The sequence below is a fragment of the Mustela erminea genome, chromosome 8, assembly GCF_009829155.1.
Source record: "Mustela erminea isolate mMusErm1 chromosome 8, mMusErm1.Pri, whole genome shotgun sequence".
In the NCBI taxonomy this organism is placed as follows: Eukaryota; Metazoa; Chordata; class Mammalia; order Carnivora; family Mustelidae; genus Mustela; species Mustela erminea.
Genome location: NC_045621.1, coordinates 71,545,644 through 71,571,452, shown reverse-complemented (window position 1 = coordinate 71,571,452; position 25,809 = coordinate 71,545,644). Strand labels below are relative to the sequence as shown.

Sequence of the window (25,809 nt, the reverse complement as noted above, 5' to 3'; positions counted from 1 at the left end):
TATTCTACATTAGAGAAGTGCAGGCATGAGCCAATAGAATTAGTAGAGAAATTTACTGTGCCTCAGCTACAGCTGGTAGAGACTGCAGAGGAAAGCAAGCAGATGTTTGTTTGATAATGATGGTTTCCTTCAGCCGTCAGAGCCCAACACCCAAACTCCGCCAGCAGTCTGTCCAGCTTAATAAAAAAGGATAAGGAAAAATAAAAAATTAAAAAATAAAAAATAAAAAATTCAAAAAAATAAAAAAGGATAAGGGAGATTTGGGTTTCCTCAGTTTGTAATGCCAATTGAGTTCTCCTTCTACTATTTCATTGCAATGTTCCGTGTTTTTCATGGTTATATTACGGAATAATATCATATGACGTTTCAGATTTGTTGTGAAAAAAAGCAAGGGTTTGGATGCAGGCAGGTCAGAAGCAGTTATCAGGGTCACAAATTGCCAGGCCCCTGAGGAGAAGACAGTACATATACTATGAACCCACAGTAAGCCTTGCTATCTACTTCGGTTTTGTTTCTTCTTTGAATCTTGTCTATACCCTGAAATGTTTATCAAAAATATTCAATCAAGATATATTTCCTGAAGCTTACTATGGCAAAATCCTGAGTCAGGTTCACAAGAAAACTTATAAATGAGAGTATAATAAATGTACAAATATTAATAATACAGGAAGACTGACACAAACTTGGGGGGGGTGAGGTCAAAGGAGGATGTTTAAAAGATGGAGAGATGAGATTATATTTTTTAAAAAGCCTCTTCACCTTGAAGTCTTGGTGGAACTTGGGGAGCCAGAGGCAAGGCAAGGGAAAAGTAGAGGAGATGTTGGGGATAGAGGCACAGACTTGGTCAGAGAACAGAGAGGAGCCGAGTGGGCTGGTCATAGGAGTTGGTGGTGAAGTAGTCAAAGATAAGCCTAGAAAAAAAAAGAGCCTAGAGCTTGGAACACTTTACATGGATTTGATGTGGTAGACTACTGGACACCATTGAGGGACTCTGAGCAGAATCTGTCCAGTCAGTTCTGTGATTCAGGAAGGTCACTGACCATCAATGTGTAGGTTGAATTTGTGGGTAGCGAGTAGCAGGAAGTTAGGGGTAACAGAGGCATGAATTAAAATGGTAACAGGAAAATGAAATGGAAGCTAAGCTAAAGATTTGATATTAAGGGGCTAGAAAATGCAGAACTTCCCAGATAACTAAGTGATGTGGTGAAGGGTGATAGTACGAGAGCAAGGAAGGGTCCGTGGCAACTGAGACTTCAAAACTTGGGAACTGGGTGCCATTAAAAAATCTAGACTATTGAAAAAAAGGAACTGATTTAGACTCACTGCTCAGTGTCTCAGCATTACAAGTGGTTTTCACGCAGAATTTCATCTCATGTTCACCATTTTTATTAGAAGCTATGTTATTCCCACTTTACTTCTGAGGAAATTAGGACTCTGATCATAATCAATTTTTCCAAAGTCACACGGACAGCATGTGGAAGAGTGAGGATTTGAACTCAGCTCCATCTGGCTTCAAAGCCTATACTCCATTTCAGGGTTTTTCCATCTGTGATCTGAAGAATTCTAGAAATCCTCAGAGATTCCTTGGGATCTCCTGAAGGGGCATGATGGACATTGAGCCTCTGGGGTCTCATCTTGGTTCAACCTGGCTTAAGATTTCCTTTAGTGAAAGGGTTTTCCTACTAGCAAAACCAGCATGTCCTATTTCATCTTATAAGAATGAGAAGGGCTTGTTTTTGGACATGGTGAATTTGAGAAGCACGTGGGAATGTGAAGTTGTCCAAATGATAAATATGAAGAAATGATCTTAGAAATGGTACAGGTTCAGGAGAATGTGGAGAGGATCAGTGCAAGGGGTTGCCTAGTTCCATGCTGGTATTAGCTTCCTGGTATAAGTAATCATATTCTTGCATTTCTAGTATTACTAATCACATTCAACAATCCCATTCTTGGTGGAATGGCTAGGAGTTCCTAATTGCCTTGTGATGCTGAATGCTGCTCTCTTGAATGTCTACACACCTCTGCTCCCAACAGTTAGGTATCCAATTTATCAATAATACTTGGGCTTATTCCCAAACAAGTTTTTGTCAGTTGCATTTGTTTTCATAATTCATAATTTTATTAAATACTATATAAACCCATGCAATGTGAATGTAAAGGAAATAAAGCTTTTCCTTGAAAAATAGGTTGAATTATTTGGAAAGAATAGACAAGTTATTGCCTTCAAATGAGATGGGAATGAGATTATTGTATAAAAAACCATAAAAATCTAGACAGATGATTATTATTATTAATTCTTATTATCGTTATTACAGCGTATAGTACAACAAAGTTGAGTTGACCTTCAAGCATCAGACCTTGGCCTTACACCAAAAAAGTGGTAATACATATAAACATGAGTTTATATGTATTACTTAAGATGCTTATTTAAAATGACTTATTCATTAACCTACAATCAAGTAGGATAAGAACCCATCTACTATGTATTTCTAGTCCTTGAACAGAAAGGGGATTTTTACTACTTGAGCATGGGTCAATCACTGGACTCTTCTCTCCCTAGGTCAAACTAATTAGAAAATTTGGCAAGGAACAAAGAAAATTGTTGAACGGGGTTGAAACTTCGTAGAGCCAATCAATATGAGAGGGGACAGGGGTGAGAGTTTATATTTTAAATGACTTAATTACGATTTCTACTTGGAAAATTAGGTGGAAAGAAATTTCTTCTCATCTTACATATATGTAAGCTCACTTATGACTCACTGGCACAATTCTGCCAATCTCCACGGTAACATAAAATAAGATTCCAGGCCAGGCTAGCAGGGAACGGACTGCCGTGAAGCCATTTTTAACTGTGTACACAAGGTCAGATTTTACTTTGCTGCCCTGGAGAAATACGAGGAGCTGGAGCAAACAGAAGGAGAGGCCATGCTGCTCCCCACCAGCTGCTGCCTCGTGACCCGGAAGCCCTGAGCCTCGGCACCAGCCATGAGGCCTGTGTCTCTAATTGGCACTGCAGCCCGTTAAGACTCTTCCCTTTGTGTGCCCTAGACTGCCAGAGCTAGAGAGAGAGAGCGTGAATATGTGTGTGGTGTGTGATCACCTGCTTCCCTTCTCTTGTTGCCATGGGTTACGGAGCCCAGAGCTGGAGAGTGGGGCCAAGCACTTGGGGTGGAAATAACCACGTCAGCCTCTGGAAAAAAAAAAAAAAGAAAAAGAAAAAGAAAAAGAAAGAAATTAGAAATAAGGGGCAGGGAAACAATGGGCAAAGGAACAAAAATCAACATCCCAGGGCAGCCTGACTCTGAGCAAGGAAGCCAGGCTGCCAAAACGAGAGCAGCCCTTCATAAATCTAGCTCCCACCACCAATGCTGGTCTGAACACCGAGGAAGAGAATAGAACAAATGCACATGTCTACAGCAAGCCTATGCCTACACCCCCTTGGGCCTGATGTACAGGTCTAGGATCCACCTCAGAGAAAAACAAAGTCTGTTAAGAGTTAAGTCAACAGCAGTCAGGGAGCCCACCCGATGCATAGCATTATGGAGTACCAGGCACTGAGTGGAGAGACACACCGACAGGAAGGAGGTTGTAACCTTGGGGAGGCCACTATTTAATTAGGCATCTTAAGTCTGTAAGTCAGGCTTCTTGTGAACCTTGCACCCAAATACTCATTACTCTTCTTATTTGATGGCCCATCAGGGAAAAGAATGTGTTCCCACCTCTTTCCTATGGCTTCTGAATATTTTATATGAAATGGCATAGCTTTTAGAAGTAGAGGGGATTTTTCAACAAAGTCCAATCCCTGGATTTTACAGCTGGAAAAACGGGCTCAGAGAGATTAGATATCTTGATCAAGATAACCAGCCTGCTTGGGGCTTGTTTGTTTGGTCTGGGTTTTATTTGTTTGTTGGCTTGCTTGCTTTCTACAGAGGAATCGAAGGGGAAAAAAGAGTCTTAAACGAGGTAGCTATTGTTTACTTCTATCAGCCTTAGATTGGACAGCCAGGAGGTGAGAATCCCACGTCTCTTCAGACTATCCAAAAAAGAGATAAAACTAAGAGCCTTGCTTTTCTGATAGGGCCACCCATTGCCTTTGGATGTGAGGATGAAGGTGGTTTCCCACCAATATTGCTCAGTCCAAGTCTCACGGATGTCAGGACATTTGGATGGTCATTAGGAGGGACATGCTAGTGAAGGCGTAACCTACAAGCCTTTCGAATTCAGACCATGACAACACTGTGAGCTTCCAGGAGCAATTTCTTCCTTCTCTGACACCTGTCAGAGGAAACGAGTCCTCAGTTATTACAGTGCCTGTTGATTTTTGCCATCCTCTCCTTCCTCAAGGCTGTGGTGAGCCTTGTTTCTCCCGGTTATCATCGGCTATTGGCAGGAAACGGATTCCATGAGAGGTTGTGGCAAATCTGTGGGCCTGAGGGAGCTAGCTGACTAATTGACTAGCCGGCTGCCCCTCTCTTTCCTGCTCCATCTCCAACTTGCTAAACACAGTGAGGTGGCCATTCTCTTTTTGGTTTCCAATGTGTCTTGCTACCTCAAGAATTTAGGCTCTCACATTAAAACATGTGGGAAGTTGTGCCAATTGTAGGCTTCTGGCAGACAATGTAAAAATGTAATATCTACTTGATGCCAGTAAGGTAGAGATAACTATGGCTGCTTGACTCCATGACCCTCCTTGAGAAGGCTAATGTTAGAGAGGGTTGAGCATGACCCTTCACAGAAGTGTGTCAAGGTTGACCAGCTCTTCTATCTCCCCTGAACTCCCCATGGGGGTAGGGTGGGCAGAACACAAGGAGGAAAGTCTGTCACAGCCTCTGTGAATGTTTATCAGGAAGCACTCGAGAGCTCTGGTGCTGGGAATGCATAAGGAGCTGTAGGCTACACCTTGGAATGCAGACTGTCCCAGGAAACCACAGGAGACAGGTGTGTCCAGGTTCACAACCCATCCAAAATACCACAGCTATTCCAAAGGGATAGAAGGGAGTTAAACTTAAACTTCTCTCTGTTACACAAATTAATCCAGATCCTAAATCCTGCTTATTATTAATGCTAGATATCCTTGAGATGGATTTGTCAGCAAGTCCTTTGATCTCGCTGGCCCTCTGTGGGCTGCAGATTTCGCTCAGTAATCAGAGTCCATAGATCTTTTTTCTTCAGGGGTTTATATGCCATGAGTTTTTAAAAATCCTTATACCATGTGCTTCTTTATTTCACTTCATTCTCTACCCAATCACAGCCCCTGCTGAAGGGATAGGTCTAGAGGAGCCTGTGTTAAACAGGGTACCCCTACTCTATCTGGCCCCAGTTGATGAGACCCAGGGTAAACCCCTGACCCAAAGGCAGGCTGTCCACAGGCTGGCCAGCAACCTGTGATGTGGTCTGGCCTACATCACTAACTGGACCAGTTAAATTTGCTCTCTTGAGAATATAAACTATGAAAATGCCGAGAGAATGAGTCAGTTAGTAATAAGAGCTGAAGTTTAAAAAGAATGGAGAGGGAACATGTGTAAGCTGGTTATAGGGAAGAGGAAGTTATGAGAAAGCAAGAGCAGCCAGTCCGCAGAGAGGATAAAATGCAACAGGTGACAAAAAGAAGCAGATAAACTGATAGAAGGTATCCCTGTGGTTCCTGAGAGCAACAGAGAGCATAGATACTTTCTAGAACTGTCTCCAGCCCTGGGCATTTTCTATTTCAAATGCTGTCGCACAAGCATCCTTGCAATAAATCACCTCCATAACTCTGTTCATTGCAACGAAAGAGAATTACCCAAATACTCGCCTAGTATTTAGCCCGGTGTCACATGCTTGACTCTGCCCATCTTGCTGCTTGTCTCCAAGGTGGTCCAGAGACTCTTGCTGTCCTAGATCCCTCGGGGGGGGGAAAGGAATTCTGTCATCCTTGATGACTTTACAGAAGCTGCCTTCGGCCATACTCAGTAGGTACATCAAAATCTGAAAGAATGTAAGGCTTCATTCCAGAGATTCTGCTCTATGGCAAAATTTTAAACCCATGACGTGTTTCTGTGGGTTGAAAATGTCTTTGAACATGTGCTCCCATATCCAGAGCTATGATTAATTACTGGTTGTTGCTGCTGGTTATGCCTGCAGCTCTCAGCAAGAAAAGAAGTAAAAAGTATTTGAGCTTTTACATTTTCTATCTGACAAAGAGCCTGTTAAAAAAAGAAGAAGAAAGAAAAGAAAAGAAAAGAAAAAACAAAGCTGGATGTAATTTATAACAAGGCTCCCATATTTTCTGGGAAGCCTGGGCCCAGCCAGCATCTGTCCTGAGATAGCTATGATTCAGGCAGGTGAGGTGTGCTGCTTCTTCCCCACACACGAACTTACCCCATCATGCTCTGTGCACATTTCTGAATTAGTTCCAGCTAGTTAGTGTCACTGCAGGACAATTTAGACTGCCATTGTTTGAGTGTTCAACATACTCTTCGATGATGGATTCCCAGAAAAGGCAAAATCCATTACTTACACACAGTAGGAAAATAAACCTTCTCCCCAGCCCACAACATGAAGATTGGAAAGCTTTTCATTTGAGACAGATGGAAATTTTGCATTCAAGGGGCTTTGTCAACTCTTTTAATCAATGTCTTTCAGAAAAACAAATTTAGCAATTCGGCTCCTTTATTCGGTAGGGGTGAGGTGTAACTAAGGGTATTAGCTATCAGTGAAGGGTTCATGGTCTATTAGCTGGCACTAGCTTGTAATAAAGTGCTGCTAACTGACAGCTATGCCTGGAGGTGGTGTCACAATAAAACGATAATGACAAAAACCTTCCAGAATTGAAAAGTACAGGTAGGGAAGCTCAGTTCAAATAGCATTTCGCTCCAGCTGGAAGAGAAACACCATTCCCATGGATCGAAGATGTTCCCGTGGTAGAGTCACAATAGTCTTCAAGTCAATATGGCAGGTTATTGATGTTCTCTGAGCTCCTTTCAAGAGATGCCCAAACGTTTTCAGTACTGGGGCCGCATGGGGAGAGGACATGGATGGTGTCCAGTGAACTGCAGGTCAGGAGGTGAGGAGACCTGTGCTTAACAGCAAGGGCTCTGCAGGACATCCCTTCAGTGGCCAGGGAGACTTTGGGTGGTGGCCCATGTAACTGGACTGGGGCAAAGAACTGTAGGAGACTATTTCCCAGAGGGTGTTCCTAGGAATGGAGTAGGTATAACTGATGAAAAGGAGTCCAGGATCAGACTAGTTGGGAAAATTATGGGTTAAGCAAAGCTACACAGGTTGTAGAATTTCTTGAGTCTTTTAATAGGCTAATTAATCTGTAAGAAAAAGTATTGTTTGTGGGCTTCCCAGTTTCTTTTTAGCAGGAGGACCATGGGAGCCTTTTTATGGAGCAGCTATCTTGTGGACTAGCATGCTGGGAAAATTCTTTTCCAGTACTCACTTTCTGCCTCACTCCTGACTCTTCAAATGAACCTGTCATGTTGTGTCTGCTAACAAACTTAGTTCTGGGCTTATCCTCAGGCTCTTCCCTGCCCCTGTTCCATCCTGCCTTTAGCCTTCCTTTAGACACTGAAGGTCCTGTCAATTGTCCCAGGGACAGCTCTGACTCCGTCTCACCCTGACTGGGTCCTCCTGGATTACACTCCTGGGTGAACTCTTCATGCTTGGAACAATCATCTCTCCTGGTGCTTCCTCATACCAGGTCTCAGAGCCATGGTTCCCTGTGGGAGGCCATGTTCAGTCACCTTAGTCCCTTCAGCAGGCGAATCTGAGCTGATTATCTAGTGGCCACACTAAAGAGCCACCTCACTTCAGAGCTCCTCATGGGGACATGTCCTGTGCAACCTCCATCCTTTATGGGGCTCTGAGGTGTCATGAGGGGCTTGCAGACTCCAGGAGGCCTTCAGGGGAAAAAGTAGAGCTAAAGGTGTTCCTTCACCCCCTGTATATTCCCTTCCAAAATCTGTCACTTTCTGTCTCAATTATAGTCCCTTCCTGCCTTGCATAAACAGCTGGCTTGGGGCAAATCCATGAGGAGGTGATGCTGTTCTCCCAATCCCCACTCCTTCTTCACCTCCATCCCCCAGGTATCCCCTTTGGAGCCTCTTTCCTCCCACCCTCATCTAACCTTTTCCCTCTGTACAACCTGCTCTCATTTGATATCAGTCATTTACACGTAAGTATAATTTTAAGTCAGTTTTTACCTCTCTAGGGACATTTAAAAAATATTAGGTAATTAAGAATGGAATGAGTGGCCGCAGGAAGTAGGTTAGGGAGCTCCTGCATGCTAAAAACCACGAGATTGCCTTTGCAGAATGCTAGTCCTGGCAATGACATTACGTAGGAGAGCAAATTCAGGGGGACTAAATGATTCTGTGCCACTGGCTAGGTTTCCAGGTGGTAAAGGTGGATACACAAATCTCATATTTCGAAAAAGTTATACCTGGAGCCAACCATTTAGTACTGTCATTACAGCTCTTGCCAGCTGAACTTTCATGCAATTTTTTATATTTTTATGTCTTGTACTGCACAATGGCATTATTATTTGACTGTGCCATATGGGAAAGAAGACAAGAAAGTGACTCAGCGTTCTAATAATACATTTTCTTTCTTAACATCAGTGGATGCAGAGATGTTCTATTTCCCAGCATGTTGTGGCTCTATAGATACTCCAGTATTTGAAGATGTAAAATGACAAAATAGAACCAGTAAGGAGGAATTGAGAAGACCGAACCCAGTTTTCCTTTCATTCTTGTCAGAAGTGACTCTGTGCCAAGCCATTTAGGAGAAACCAGCTTTGTCTTTGGTGCTATTGAGAGCTGGGGCTGGAGTTGGCGAAAGGAGCATCTCAGAAGACCAACAGGGGGAACTGAGAGCTTACCTTGAGCAATGTACTTTGTCAACACCTGGAATCCCTTCATCACCTAGCTCAGTGCCCATATTTATTGAACTAAATCTGTATCAAATTTAAAACTGAGCTTGGAGCAAACCTCATTTGGTGTGTTAGGGGGCAAGACACCAGATGCACTATCATTTTTCTTTATTTAATTCTACTCTTGCTGTTCTTTGAAATGAATGAAGTTGCAAAAAATGGGGGGTAAATAATCTTTACCTCAAATGATTATTATAAAAACTAAATGACATAATTCATATAAAGCAATTAACACAACACAGGCCATAGCATTTGATAAATGCTTGTGATGATGATAATGATGATATATACACATGCCTTCTCCTAGTCATCGACAAGAAGTCTGGGCTCAATCATTTATTTTAATATTATAAAGGTGTAACATGAGATATCTTTGTAGTGATAGAGCAGTTCTGTATCTTGTTTGTGGTGGTGTTTCACACATCTGTACATGTGACAAAGTTGCATAGAATTATATACATATACAACTGCCAGTGAATGAAATCTGAATAAATTACATGGATTGTACCAATGTCATTTTCCTGGTTTCGACAAGGTACCATAGCTATGTAAGATGTTACCATGGGGACAATGGGTGAAGGTATGGAGAACCCCTCTGTACTATTTTTTGCAACTGCCTGTGCATCTATTACTATAAAATAAAATAATTTTAAATAACCAGAAATTATTTAAAATTATTTAAAAATAAAAAGGTTGTAAGAAAGGATTCATGATTTTCCCATATTTGTATAACCTCTAAACGATTTCATTAAAAATATAGATGTTCTTAGGTTTCCTCATTTACTAAAAAAAACTTAAGAGAAAAATTCTCATCTCTTCCTGGAGATTATTATTGTTTAAATGGGAACCATTTCTGCCAGTAAATGTGGTTCCATGAGTTTGAGACAGATTTATACAAATAGCTGATTTATAATATCACTCACTTAAAAATATTTTATCTTTAGCTATATAGTATAGGTGTTAGAATTTAAAATGTTGCTGAGCAGCTGCCAACTATTAAAGTTATAATAAAATCAAATGGCCATTACCTAAGGGGGAGAAACATGCAAGCACAAGTCTAAAGAAACTTTATAAAGAGAACAGATAAAAAGGTCCAATATGTTCTTAACAGAAATTGTGCACTTTCCCACCCCCAAATAACATATTATGCTTTATAAGAAATCTATCTGTCTGTGAATTCACGGAAAGGCTTCCCAAGGAAGTACTATTTTCTGTAGCAGCTTTTAGCCGCTCAACTCAGAATGAAGAGACTTATATTTGACCACTAGGTGTCACTGTTGGTGGTGGCGTGGGCTATAAGAAGGGGGAGGGGAAATTGAAAGCAATCTCTTAGGGGATTTTTTTGGATTGTGAGGGGTTTTTTGGTTGTTGTTGTTGTTTTTTAACATAAAATTCCCATATTATTGCCATTTTGCCTCTCTGTGTTAAGAAGGATGACGTGGAAAGGAAATAGAGAAGTATGAAGATAGAGCTCTTGGAGAATTTCTATACTCATGGGCCATCACATCACTTGGAGGTAGGAAGTGTGTGGCTTAACCATGGAGCTATAATACCCAACAAAAACTGACTATTAAACACAAGCCCATTTTAATAGTTCCCTAGCCACATGGCAGGAAAGCAGAAAAACATCAATTACTTCATGTTCAGAGAAGGAAACAGTCCTCAGCCATGTCTGCCTAGTGCTTAAGAACTTAGATGAATAATTTATACCAGAGAGCAGAGTGAGGGTCAGCATGTGTGAAGGGGATTTGAGGAAGGAGCTATTGAAGCACGTCAGAAACACCATCCGTGAGGCCACAAACAAAGCCTGTTGGAAGAGTCTCAGGAAGTTGAATGGGATTTTTTTTCCCATCAGCTATCAGTGAAGTATAATTTAATTCTGGACTTGGCTATAAGAAATGGGAACTTTTTCAAAGCCCATGGAAAATCAAACAATGAAAAAGAGATTTTCCTGGTGTTGTACTTGGCACAGGACTCCAGCGACAGCAAGATGGGTGGTGCCTGTCTGGTCTCTGGAGGGGGTCGTCCTTTTCTTCAGAACAGCCTGGGCCTGCTGCCAAGCCTCAAGGTCAGGGGCCTGTTCCTGGGGACCCAGTGGCATACCCAGGATCTGTGGGCCTGCTGGGCTCATTGGCAGAAACCCACAAAGGAAGTTGCTATGTGCCAGTGCTATTTCAGGCAAGCGTCTCTAGCTGGAGCTGTTATTCTTTCACTTTCCTAAGGGGGAAAAAAAAAAAAACGTTAAAGAAAACCAAGGAGTTGGGATGGAAGGGAAATTGGAGGATAGAGCCCAAATGAAGGGTAGAAATCACTAATGAGCATCCAGAGGAGAATTTTTTTAAATGGAAGGAGAAGTTGACCAGATGGTGCCCAACTTTTCATACTTGAAAATATTTCCTTGCTCATTTATGTTAGAAGCTAATGCACGAAGTGATCATTTCTGTCCTCTACTTTAGACATTTCTCAGGGCGATATTAATGCTTTATTAACCACATTCACTGATGGCAAGTAAGTGAGATAATCACTGAATAAATGAAAAAAGAGGAAAATAAGCAGCTAACATTGATGCTAACTATATGCTAGGCATCATTCTCAGTGCCTTCTAGGTATGAGCTAATTTAATTATCAAACAATCCTATGAAGTAAGCACTGTCATTATTCCCATGATAGATGAAGAAACCAAGGCAGAGAGTCAAATAGTTTGCCCACAGTCACAGAGCCTGTAAGTGGTAGTCTGCCTCACGGTCACTCATCGAAGCAGTCACAAAATGAGGACCAAAGCTGGAGTTCTGACCCTCGTCACCCAGTTTCTCCTTTTTGGACCACCTTTTGCCATCTTGTGATTTGTGAAATGTCTTTCCCAAAGTCAAGATGCTAACCAGAGACCCACAGAATATTTGCCCAGAGGGATTTCTTCAGCCAGAGCTATGTTCTGACAAAACGCTACAACAAAAGATGAAAGGCATGCTGTGGTGGGAGGTACTGGCCATTGATTGTCATGTCTCTTAAGGCTGATGGCTCCAAAGACTACCTCAGGTAACCACTTATGACTTCTCTCTGGACCCACTTACAGTCGCATTTCTACAAAATGCCTTGTCAGAGTCACTAGCTTCTATGAGAATATATATCAACTACCCATTGTGATCTACATGAAAGTGACTTCCAGAAACTGTAAGTAACTGTACTTTCTATGAAAATATATCTTTTCCAAGAGATTTTAAATGCCTACCCTCTACCATACCACATATATATACTACACTTTTGCCAAAATAAGTTTAAACCAGTTGCATAATTGTACACAAAGTAGCTAAAGCTTCACATAATACTTTGTGGGCACTGACTTAGGGGGTGGAGGGAGAAACAAAGAAAACATATGTGCTCTCTAATAACCCTGGGAGCTGTATTGATTCTAATGGATAGTTTCTAGTCCAGCAGTAGTATTACAGTTTGTCATTAATGGATGTGGGAAGACCAGTTTCCTCAGTTGGAATGAAGCCACTATTAGTAGATAGCCCCCTCCTCCTTCAAAAAAAAAAAAAAGAAGAAGAAGAAGAAGAGAGAAGAAGCAATCCCAGGAAATAAATAAGCATTAGCTCTAGAAAGTAAAAACAAACAGAGCACAAAATGTTTTGTGGAGGTTCTCATGGTATTACTTTAAGGACAAATACTAACTATGAACTTTTAATGAGCCAGGGTTATTTCTTGGTTTGTCTAGGAAGTCAATTATGCAACAGAATTAAGGGGAATATAGTATTTAACTGTCTTCAATTCAAGTGACAAAAGAAATCTAACTTTCAAAATCCCTCCTCAAATCTGATCTTTTCAAAAATGTTTTCTCTTTTACTTTGCCATGTACATATCTAGATACCAATTCTGCATTATAGAAAACTATCAAAGTAAAGGGAAGAAAAAAAGAAGTAAACATAAAATGTTTATTAAGATGATTGCACTTGAATGCAAAGTTCAAAAAAAAAATTTTTCACATTCATGAAACCTAACTGCAATAAGCAATCAATTGTCAATTTATCAGAAGTAATTTTTCACTAATGACTATATTTTATAATCATATTTTCAACAAACACTTTTGTGGTCTGCTATGGACTGGATAGTATCTCCTCAAAATTCATACATTAAAGACCTTACCCCCAGTGTGACTGTATCTGAAGACAGGGCATTTAGGAGGTAATTAAAGTTAAATAAGGTCATAAGAGGGTCCTAATATGGTAATATTGGTAGGTCTTATAAGAGTTAATAAGGCCTTATAAGAGATAGCTCCGTCTTTCACTCTCCATGAATCTGTGTTGAGAAAAGGCCATGTGAGGACACAGAAAGAAGGTGACCTTTTGCAAGCTAAGAAGTTGTTTCATCAGCTGCCAGACCATGATCTGAGACTCCTAGTCTTGAGACCTGTGAAAGAGAAATTTCTGTTAAGCCGCCCAGTCTATGGTAAATTATTATGGGAGCTTGAGCTAATACGGACTCCTCCTCTGTGTCAAAGATATTACTATTTGCTGGTCTACAATGGTGTTCAGTTCAGATATGGTTTTTCCCTCTTGAAGCTTATGGTCTTGTTGGTGTGAGAGACATTAAGCAATTAATCATAAAAATAAGAGTATAGCTATTAGTTATAACAGTGAAATACAAAAGTTGAAAGGTAATTCAAAAGACTGAGAGGAATTCAATTTAGCTTGGGAAGTTGAGGAAATGACATTTAATCTAAGTCTTAGAAATGAGGAAAAAGTTAACCAGATGATGAAAAGAAGATTCTGGACAGAGGAAACAGTATTATATGCAAAGGCCCTGAGGCAGGAAAGAGGACGTTGATTTTAAAATAACTAAAAGAAGTGAGTGGAGTTACAGTACAGTGAGCAAAGAAAGGACATGATATAATTCATGTTTGTAAAATATCACTGGGACTTCTGTGCAGAGAATGAATGGCAGAGGGAAGTTGCGAGCTGATACAAAGGACTAGATAGAAAATGGGACCTGAAAACAGTGACTTCAACTAGCGTGGTGCCTGTGAAAGTAGGAAGAAGTAAAAAAAGAGTCCAAGAATCCTCTGCAGTGGAAACAAAAGGACTCAATGTTTTAATGAGGGTGGAAGGAGGTGGTTAGAGAGAAGACAGGATTATGGATGACCCTCTGGTTTTCAGTGTGAATAACTAGTGTCCATATGCGGCATTTACAAAATGGGAATAGGTGGAAGAGGAGCAGATTTGGGAGGTGAGAGCCACTGTTTGGAACTGCTGTTGCACTTGCTTCTATGAGGTTGATCTTAAGAGTGACCGTGACACTATTCTCTGCGGTGAGACTTCGGGTGTATCATACACACCAAATTCAGTAAGTGATAAGGATAAGTGACAACACCAGCAAGACCAGTACAGTTCCAGTAAGACTTTTTGGATGTAGGGTACTACGGGCTTGGATTAGGCTCCTGTTGCAAATCTACTTCAAGGGGCAATATCCATTGCTGGGCAGCTATCAGGGGAAAACCAGGAAAAGACAGCACACGAACTTGTCCAAACCTCACCCCCACACTGAAGGGCAGGGTCACAGGTCACAGATGAGCTGAGGGAATCCTTTAGGCTGAGCCAATACATGGCTCAAGATACCTGGGGGACATAGCAGTTTTCCCTGGATCCCTGGGCAGAAAGGGCTTCTGGAGGGAACTAGGTCTCATTTGTTTCTCCCACCATAGACTTGGTGCCACCATCCCACCACCACTGTGGTCTTTTAGACATAGGACTAGGAACTCTTGCCAAAAGCCTTGAGGATGTATTACCCTTCCTTGTTCTTCCAAATAGTCTAATATTAAACAGTAACATGCAAATATGAGAAGCATATTGTCTATTATACTTATCTTAACAGGTATGGACCTATAGCTATCACAACAGAGACTGTTGGTTTCTTTCTAACTTCCATTCTTTCCTCCCTCCATAGCAATGGGACTGCAATTCTTAATGAGAAGACGATGGAAGATAAGACTAGCATTGTGGCGATGGAGATGAAAAAATGTGGTGGGCAAGAGAGTTGCCCCAGAGGTAAAACCAGCAGGAGTTGGTGGTCAATGAATATGGGGACTGGGGAAGATATTCTAGTAGACCAAGACAATGACCAGGTGCCCTATTTGCAAAAGAGAGCAAATAATGATTCTGTTTCCAGACACAGAGGGAGAAGACCAGGTTTTGGGGGGAGGGGTCATGAGCTCCACTTTGGATATATTCATACCCATGAAGAGATCTGAAAGGGGCAGCTGGTACACAGCCTGGAGGTGAAATGAGGGATATGGATTGGAAATACAAATTTGCAAACACCAATATTTCCTGATTAGATAGGGAAGGATGAGCTGGCAAAGGAGACTAAATAGAAAAGGTAAAAGGTGGAAGAGAAAACTAGGAGAGCAGTTTGTCATGAAAGCCACAGGAGGAGAGTATTTCAAGTGGGAGGATCTGACGATGGCATAAAGTGCTTCTGAGAGTTTAAGTTCAATGAAGACTAAAACATATCCCTTGAATTTAGCTACATGGAAGCCACTGGTGACTCTGGGGAAGTTTTTTCCAGTGATGAGGGAAGCCAAATTAAACCAAGTTGGACAGCGACCAGCATGTGCAAAACGGAGCAGAAATAAAGGCAATGCCTCATTTCCCTTGCCAACTACTCCTCCCCAGTCACCAGTACTCACTAGCAGTGGTCAGAAGCTCCTCTCAGTAGTCTTCTACATATAAAGATCACTGTCACCATCAAGTAACTCTACTCAGGGCACTATTGAAAAAATGTAGTTTTCTCATTGTTTTTTTAAGATGATCTTCACCTATGATGGAACAAGTTTGAATGATATTCATGGGGACAAAGAGATATGTGCAGACTGATCTGTTCACTCTCTTTCAATCCCATTTGTAAGAAGGTTGAACACAGGTTTGGAGTACAGCCATTGGTCATGGAAGTGACTAAAGCTTCCATTTGGGGTCAATGTCTGGTCCTCTTTGTTCTGCTCCTATCATCATCCAAATGACCTGCTGAAATCTCCTGTTGTGCGCAGCTAGCGAACAGAGAATCATATGACAGGATCCTTCCTCTGCGCTATTCAATACAGAAGGAGGGGAAAAGCAAATGTACATATTAAAGACAAATCAAGGCAGTGTTCTTTCACCCAAGGCCAATAATACAAATCTATTCCTAATAAAGTTCGAAGTTCAGACTTGGGGGGAAAGGAGCAGTAAAAGACAAGGATGTTAACTGAATGAATGGAATGTATCTACCAAAAAGAGGGTTCTCAAGAAATGGTTTTAAAGTGAGAGTTCTGCCGTTTGGTACAGATTAAGAAAGATATTTATAGCCCAGGAGAGTAGAATACTTGGAAATGGCTTAGATACTAGAGGGATGGAAACAAAAAGAGACTGAGGAGTCAATTCTAGCTCCAGGGTTTGTACAGATCTGCAACCCCTCGTCAGAAATCCCCAAATCGAAAAAGCTCTAAAAATTGAACATTTTCCCTTAACTTGCTGGCAGTCGGTTCTGACTCGACCTGAACACATTTAGCTGCAAAACCTAATCTGGACAGATGTAAAATTTTTCACAATTACCTCACCTCAAGGTGAATATTCATATTATTGCAGAAATATTAATGTTTGATTGCAGAGTGCTGCCTGTATCCTACTGGGATATCAGACACTGTAACGCAGGTGACACTGAGTTATCTTCCTGAAATACAAAAAATTTTGAATTCTGAAAAACATCTGGCCCCAAGAATCTGGATAAAGCATTAGGAGGGGTCAAGAGAACTATATCCCTGACCCAATGAGGACGATTAACACAGAACAAATACAGAGACCACAGCCTGGGCAAGATATCCATCTTCAAGGGGGCAGATATGAGGCCTGCAGTCTCAGTCAGGGGCTGTGAATCAGAAACTAGCTCTGTGTTCTTGTAAGAGGGAGGTTTGAAGGGCCCTGATGGTCTCCAGCCAGGAAACCCATGTTTTTTGAAAGTCTGCTGCATGCCAGGCACAACTCATTACCTCATTTTATTCCCCACATCAGCCCTGTGAGAAGAGAAAATAAGAATCATGGAGTAAATGGGACAGCTGGGAATCATACCAGGTCTGTGTGACTCCAAAGCCCATTCATTGCCCATTACACCATGCCGTTTTCTCATTGAATATAAGTCAATGGGCTGAGTACTAGAGAGAGCAATTATAGCTAATTCTTACGGAATATATTCTATACGCACATACCTCACTTACTTCTCAAAACAATCAAGCTGAACTGGTGTATTGTGATCCCATGTTTCAGAAGGAGAAACCGAGGCTTACAGAGGATAAGTAATTTGTCCAAGGTCTTATAAACCTAATTAGTGGTGGAGCTGGATTTCACATTGACATCTGTCCCCAGAGCTGGCTCTGCTCCCTCGAATGCTATGGATCCTCCTGAACATAGATTGCTGGTGCCGTTGGCTGGATATTTATATGCACGTGCACGCATGCACACACACACACACACACACACACACACACAAACATTCAACCCCTTTTCTTAATAGCCATGTGATTACCCAAAGTTAAGTGTCAATGAATGGCCTTCTGGAATCTCTCTAAAGGGTGAAGTGATAAAGGTCACAGTGATGGCCACAGAAACCTGTTTATTATCAGGAGATTACACTTCCTGTCACTTAAATGAGCCAGAGACTCCCAGACACTCCAGCAAGTCTCCCATTACACAGGAGAACAGCTTCAACGTCAAAAGAGAGTGAGATATGGGCAAAGGCAGGGGATGTGTGCTTTTCTTCAGCTGTTGACGGTTGGTCAAGTGAGTCTAATGGCTTATTAATAAGAAGCAATTAATTGTGTAGCCAGCCCAGTAGTTCTAAGAAATGAAATCCCAAATCTGATACACGAAGGGCATCAGGGACTGAATAACTGTTAAAAAGCAGTTTCTGGCACTGCTTTGCATCAATAAAGATGTAAAGAACAAAGGAGTAGTGTGCAACTGCACGATCAATAGACACTTGAAATACAAAAGCTGAAAAAGCGAAGAAATGTGGGTAATATCTGCTTTCCAGAGAGGAATTCGGAATCATGGAGACACAGAGTTGGAAAGAGCCTCAAGAGGTCATCCTGATCCACAGCCCAGATTCTACCTGGCTGGGGACAGCTAATCTTTTATTTAAAACATCCAGAGAATTGTAATAGACTGCATTCCAAAGAAATAGGAGAATGTGCATTTATATTGCAGGCAATGGACACCTGGTCCACTGGGAGCAAAAATCAGAGTCCAGAACCCTGGAATACAAAGAATTTCTGGACTCATCAGACCTCCTGTAATGAACAAGACTGACATATGCCTGCATTCCAACAGAAATCATGTGAAATCAAAATTTCAGCCAAAAGAGATTTGGATCCTATGATGGGAAATCTTATAATTCTAAAGCCAGAACTCATACATTTCAGCCACTGAAATGAAGGGATGCAGGGGCCACTTGGGGGAATCCTCGGGCCCAAGTCGTTGTTCTGACAGCCCGTTCTACTTGGCAGGAGATAATATCCACATGGAAGGGACGTTCATATTTTTTTTTATGATAAGCTAAGAGAATTCTAATGCTAAACTGCAATTAAAACACACACACACACACACACACACACACACACACGGAGATTCCAGGAACATGAGAGACATAGGGTAATAGTATTAGTATCATGATGTTAATTTAATAGTTAGGCCTGAAATGTGTAAGATTTCCATCTTTCAGTGAAGTTGCACCAGCAATGTCCCTGCATCTAAAATTCCTTAGTCCTATTAATAAGGCTAAAGGAAGACTCAGTAAAATGTTTAGAATGTTTTGAGATCTCTGAACCTCTTGGGAACTCCAGGCATAAAAAAAGAACAGATTTAATGATCTCTATATCATGCAATGCTTGTTGCCTAGAAACATCTCCCAAAGATTAGTAGATGCTGTTTTTGTCCATACTCCTGTATTTCTGAGTCTTTTACACTTCTCCATATATGCAAAGAGAGAAATATATATATAATTTATATCTGGTCAGACATTGTTTCATTTCTGAGAGCCTTTTAGGGATGTGCCAAAGAATTCAAGGGACCTAGGGAGTTGTTCAATTGGTTGGCAGAGCATTCCTATGAGGTTTAACACACTTGGTCATAAGGATTGCCAAATCAATGCGATAGCTGACAAAATAAAATCAAAGACTCAGGGTTGAGGCCAACATTGTAACAGTGATCTCTTTCTTTCAGTCTAAGAGACTTTCTTGGTGAGAACAATCCCCTTTATGGGACCTGAACTGCCAAGCAAAGGCCATTTATTTTTTTTAAATTGTTTGCTAATTTACTAAGATGACGAATAGCTCATTATTGCTTTATTTATTTATTTATTTATTTATTTATTTGAGGGAGAGAGAGAGAGAGAAAGAGATCACAAGTAGGCAGAGAGGCAGGTGGAGAGAGAGGGGGAAACAGGCTCCCCACTGAGCAGAGAGCCCAATGCGGGGCTTAATCCCAGGACCCTGAGATCATGACCTGGCCCTAAGGCAGAGGCTTAACCCACTGAGCCACTGAGGTGCCCCGAAGCAAAGGCCATTTATAATGAGACTTTTCTTTTACTTAGGAGATTGTCTTCTAAACTAGTCAAATCCCATGGGCCTTAAATATAAAACTGGCTGACACAACCTACTTTTAATATGGCGGTATACCATGCCATGTTGGAAATGTCTGAAGATGATTGTGTTTTAACTGTTTTTTTAAAGAGTTTGATAGCTTTTTGTGCCTAGACAATCTAACCCTTGAAAGACTGGTAGCTGTAGAAGTCAGAGTTTCATTCAACTAGCCCCATAAAAGAAGAACTGGTGTCTGACTCTGGGATAGCATGAGGCAATAGGACCAGAACTGTCCATGTTGCTATGGTTACACTTTCTAAGACCCATCTTTGACTAAAAAGGAAAGGCCCTGTTTCCTTGGGGACATCCAAGTAAACTACTCAATCAGGATGCATAGTACCCTGCCTGGATGGGAAGAACCCTTTATATTTCTCTTTGAATACACATTCTTCATTCTCCAATGGGTCATGGGAGGGCAACAGGTTGGCATTAAAACATACTTATGCCTCATGTCTGTGAGTCTGTGACTCTGGGTAAAAGCCAACTCATGAAGAGAGAGAAAAACCTATTTTACGTTCCATCTCTGGAACTAGAAACTTAATCCTTGACTAGATAAACAGTAAGATTTGTGAATAGCAATTAGAAACCATACCTAGAATCCTACTGAATTAAAAGGTCTTATGAACACATCGCATCATGTCTCTTAACGGAAAAGGAATGATGAACCTACTCACTTCCATTTGGCTCACTGAGAAGGAACCAGAATAATAAAACAATGTGAAAGGTATCTATAGGTGTTCCTCCACCCACCCCCCATTACTCTTTTTGTTTGGTATTTATGTGAAATCACAAAAAGAGTCACTATTAATAAATACACATTGAGTGGCAGAGATGTGCTAAGGGAAATTCAAATTATAGTAAGAAACATGACATTGTGAACCAACAGATTAAGACAGGCATATATTTTATTATATGTATTCTATGATGTTTTTATGCATCAAGCCCATCTTATAAATCAAGTAAACAAACAGAGTTGGCAATAGATCGTTAGCATTTGTAGACTAGTTAGACAGTTGCAAGGGGTAATGAATGTTTTACTTCTCATGTTTTACCAAACTTGCTAATTTTATGATGTGGTATGTCTGCTTTTTCTCAGGGTTTAAATGTTAATAGTCTCTTGATGAACACAGATAAATTGATAAATTAGAAAATAATTTCTAAAACTGAAGTGCAAAACATGTTCTTTGCCTCATGGACAATGTAATACTCTGTTAATAACCAGTAAACACTCTGAAGACATTGCCATGTGGATGCTAGATTAGAAAAACAGTTGAAATCTTGAACAATGCTGGTTTCTTCCACTGATTCACAGGATGGAAACAACCTGAGGCATCTCTGATTTTTGAAAGTATAAGCAGAAGTACTCAAAGAAATGAGGAACCCTTCATTGCATCAAAGCTTAGAGTTAGAACCAGAGGTAATGACACATCTGGAAAACCAGCAAGGGAAAAGTTTATGAGACAATGACCCTAAACTATAATCATAACGAGAAAAAGACATGAATCAATGCACACAGGTTGTCAGGCAATGTTCTTATGCTGTGGACCTTCTGGTCTGCTCAGAATTCCCTTTTCTTTTTCCTGGGAGCCATATCCTTAACCTCCTGTGAGGAAACCACCCACTTCCAATCTCAGGACACAGCAAGATTGAGTACATTGCCTCTCCTAAGGTAGATGGGTAATCTAAGTTTTTGCCATCAATATATTCCCTCCCCTTGGCCATAATTATTGTCTCAAGGACAGGCACATGACTCCAGTTTGACCAGTCATAACCAGGCTCTTTGCTGAGCCGAATATGAACCCAAGAGGAAAAAAGTCTGAAGTTGCTAGGGGCCATCATACAAAGAGGATTTATCCAAGAGTAAAGCAAACAAATGGGAGAAAAAGAGCAAAACTGAGTCCAAATACATTTGAACTCTAGCATCCAGCCGTGCCTAAATGTACCCAGATTTTTAAATTATTATGTGATCTATTGCATTCTTTTTGTTTTAATATAAGTCAACTTAGAGGTTGGGTCCCTTATAATCAAGATGGTCCTGAGTAATACACTCCAAAATAATGAACATGAACCATAATGGGCCAGTGAATATGAAGGCTGAGTCTGGTGTTCTGGTAGATGACACAGAAGAACTGATCTGTGCCCCAGATGAAAAAGACCCTTCATTTGTCAAATCTGTGAGCCAAATAGAGAGTCAGCCTGAGGTAGAAGGGTACCATGAAAGACTGCAGTGGTCATATTGGGGAGAAACCATCTCCAGGCTAAGAAGATTTGACACAATTAAGAAACTAAAGTCTAAATTGACACAGGTAAAATCTGATTTATTAACTGCCAACAGCAAATGAAGAAAATGGAAGACAGAAATGGAGACCAGCTGGTGGACATGTTTTGGATTTGCAGAGCATCAGAACAGTCTGCAAGGAGAGAACTTTAAGTACTGTAGAGGTTCCACATCAGCAGACCAAGCACAGAATTCCAGGAAGCTTTTGATAGGCAGGACTTCCTAAGTTGCCTCCGTCATTCCCCCAAGCTCCTTCAGACCTCTGTCTAATATGATCAACAAGTATCCAGAATATTAAGGTAGAATAGAGGCAGAGAAAGAACTACTTTCCTTTGATCAATTGGATGCCATTTTGTAACAACATATTAAGAAAGGATTGCTTTGTAAAATAAAAGTATAAGCAGAATTTTAGTGTAGTAAATTCATACTTGTTTATACAAAAGAATAAAAGTTTGTGTAGGAAAAACTGGAGGCCAGGATAAGTGCATCAAAAGGGACCTGTACAGAAAATCTAAAACCCAATTCTTAAATGTTGACAATCTACAGATTAAGAAAACTGGGAAGCAGGACAGAAACAGATGAAACTAAAAAAATAAAAGATTTTTAATATAGGTGAGAGGTAATTCAAGTCTCAAGAACATGATATAGAATAATGATTTAAAAAAAAAAAAAGAAGTGCCAATGGAGGCTTAAAAATTCAGACAGTTTCAGATGTCTGTGGATTCCACATCTCCCAGTGTGATTTTGAGAATCTTTTACACAACCATTTTCTTTACCCCATCCAGAAAAAGGATGGGCTTCAAGACAGACTGGGAACTTCTCAAGGGCAGGAGATATTTCTTTTTCTTCTTCTTCTTCTTTTTTAATTCCTAGGGCTTTCCACAGAGGCTGTCCAAAACTCCTGAATTCATTGGTTAATTAATCCCAACTAGAAGTGACAATGGCTTTCTGAACTAACCCCTAATTTTATCAATGAGAAAGTAACATACATAAAGGGGATGAGTTTAGTTCGAAGTCATAAAGCTAACTAGAGGGATATCCAAGACAAGAGTTCAATATTCCTGAGATGAGGAAATCTGTTCATCTGCCTGGAAAAGTTTACTGGATGGTAGTGACTCTGCTAATCGATTAGAAGATAGCTGTCACGCAGAACAGGGTGATACTTTAATAACTGCATGGGGGTATAGAAGATTCCTTTCCGTCTTGTTTTGCCCAGAGACAGTGGACTGAGGACTAGAGAATGGAGCAGTGGTGATAAAAAGAAACTTCCAAAAATATATTTTCAACAGCTTTATTCGGACTCCCTATTTGGGCTAAGGATCTAGAGACATTAACTTACCAATAAGTCAGTGGTATTTGTTAGTGCTTTTAGCTTATGGACTGTTGCTTGGGAACAAAGGAGGAAACCAGAGAGTCAGATGACACAGAGAGAGAAAGCTCACTCACATACCTGGGTTTAATTCCACACAGCTCATTTAATGGAAACTGTTAGCCCTGGATTAATCCTCTCTTCATCACTACCCAACTGTGCAACCTTCTGTAGATCTTTGCTGCCTCATCATAACTGAGAGGTGAGGACTGAATGATCACTAAGATCCCTCCTGGCCCTAACACTACCAAAGTCTGAGTGACATGCAGATACGGCAGCAAGGCCCAGTCAAATTCAGTTGAGGTTTATCTAGAATTGTCCATCCTGCCTTCCTCTTCTGGCTTTCACTGACAAATGAGTATAAACCTGAAATCCATTTTGTTTCCAAAGTGCCTGGGATGCTAAAATTATTCATATTTTAATTGGCTTTTAACAAGAATAGGTAAGAAAGAAAATTAAGACAATTAAGAAATAATGAAGCCATTATAAAACCAGTAATGATTTAAAAGCAGGTAAGGGAATACTCTTTTTGGAAATGTTGAACACTTGCAAATGAGCAGCTAGATGACAAGCACACAATGGGATTAAGGGATTTCATTAATGTACAGACCAAACCATTTATAATAATTCCTTCCCAAATTTGGGGATAATGCAAATATCCTGATTATTACTGAAAAGACACATTTTCTTGAAAATTGACCATCCTGCAGAAAGTTGGATATCATATCTGAAGATGTTAACGATATTTTGCTCAAAGGTATTCTCTTTCAAAGATAGCAACTTTCAAAGTTTCTTATAAATCAAAAGATGTTTTTGAAAAGTATCAAAACCAGACTTGCTCTCTTTAAAAAGGTGGGGGAAGGTGATGCTAGGAGCTGTAACAACACATCCTAAACCTCAAGCACTTGCTTACTCAGAGTCCAGAACTGGCAGAACAGCTCTCCTAGGAACACCTCTTCAAAGCAGTGAGTCAAGTGTATGGGCCCCTTCCATTATCAGGATCCCCCATTTCCTAGGATCCCAAGGTATTTCATTCTCAACCCTAAGAAAAGACTATGCAGATTTTATGACCAGGCCTGATGGTAGCCAAAGTAACACCTACCCACATTCCATTGGCCAGAACTCCGTCTTGTGGCCCCTCTTAGATACCAGATGGGCAGGAAGAATATTTCAGCAGTGTGCTCAAGAAGAAGAGAGAAATGAGATTGGTAAATACTAGCAATCTCTATCACAATACAGAACGCAACCTCAAAAAAGAAGCTAAAAGAGAGCTAGAGTATAGGCAGGGATCTGCCTTGGGGGTCACTCAATATATGTGGATGTTGGCCACCAATCAAACAGTCCACATATCTTCAGAATAACCCCTGTGTGTGTGTGTGTGCGTGTGTGTGTGTGTGTGGTTTGGAAGCTGTAGGAAGAGAGGGAAGGGTTTGGGCAAATATCTCCTGATTCAGACCAGGTACTTGCCATCATGCTGCTTACAGAATAGTTAAGAGGAGAATACATGGAAAGAAAAATACCCAAAGACCATTTAATAATATGAGACAATATCACCCTGAGCTTTAAGGACAGGGATTTGGCTTTCTTTGCAGCCCAGCACTATGCACACAGCATGGCCTAAGTTGGCACAGATACATGTAATTGACCTAAACTAAATGGACTACAGCAGATAGTACAAAGAAGTACATTGACTAACCTTCCTTACTAAGTCCTTTAAGTTCAGAGACTGCTACAGGGGTAGAAATAGACCTTTATTTGCTGCCTTCTAAGCACAGCAATTAACCCCCGTCTCTCACCAAATGGTGTCCTAAGGTGGGGGAGTGCCTCCATTTTTCAGCATGTGGTTTGTCTATCCCCAATTTCAGAGGCAGACATCAAATGTCTTATATCAAAATTTCTTGTGCACAGACTGGTACAAGTCTAGGCACATGATCCTGTCAAGGTTAAAGAGAAAGAGACAGACCATCTGGAAGCAGGTGGTACCACAAGAGATACTCCTCCTTTCCCTATGAAGATGTGGTCATAAGGGGAGATCTCAGAGTGGTGGGGATGCTGCTAGATAGGGCCCAAGGAGAAAGCTTCACTATAGAATACAGAATGGAAAGCTGGTTAGAAATTAAATCTGTGGTGGCATCGCTTAAGCCCCTAAACTAACCCTCTCCTGAAGCAAGACGGCTTTGGATTTTTTAGTTTTGTGCCAACAGACTTCATTCTTGTTAAAGCTAGTTCGAACATGACTTTTGGTAACTTACAACACAAAATCCTTATTTTTACAGGTGGTGTGACCCCTGTGGAAGTACTATTGGTTTCCTAACTAGCAGTGTTTCCTTTTTTCTTTCAGGCAGAGCCTGGAAATGTTGATCAATTTCTCAATCTCTCTAGTAATTAAGATGTATATAGGAATATACTCAATTCACTCAGGTGGACAGGACCTGAAGGAAACTCTTCAGTTGAGGAGTGGGAGTGTATGGGAGGTGGTTCTGAAAAAATTTTACTCCTTGACAAAAAGAAACACATAAGAAGAAACAACTGCTGCTGCTGTTGGCCACTGTGTGTGAGGATGTGATTGCTGGTCCTAGAGC

At 40.8% G+C, this 25,809-nt stretch overlaps 1 long non-coding RNA gene across 2 annotated transcripts in view; it reads right to left on the bottom strand.

Moving 5' to 3' along the window:
• Positions 1-25,809, bottom strand: part of LOC116597821 — a 41,379-nt gene that overhangs the window by 6,571 nt on the left and 8,999 nt on the right. For both annotated transcript variants that reach the window (XR_004288795.1, XR_004288794.1), the window contains exon 2: positions 3,101-3,190. This is a non-coding gene — a long non-coding RNA (uncharacterized LOC116597821). The remainder of the gene's footprint in view (positions 1-3,100; positions 3,191-25,809) is intronic.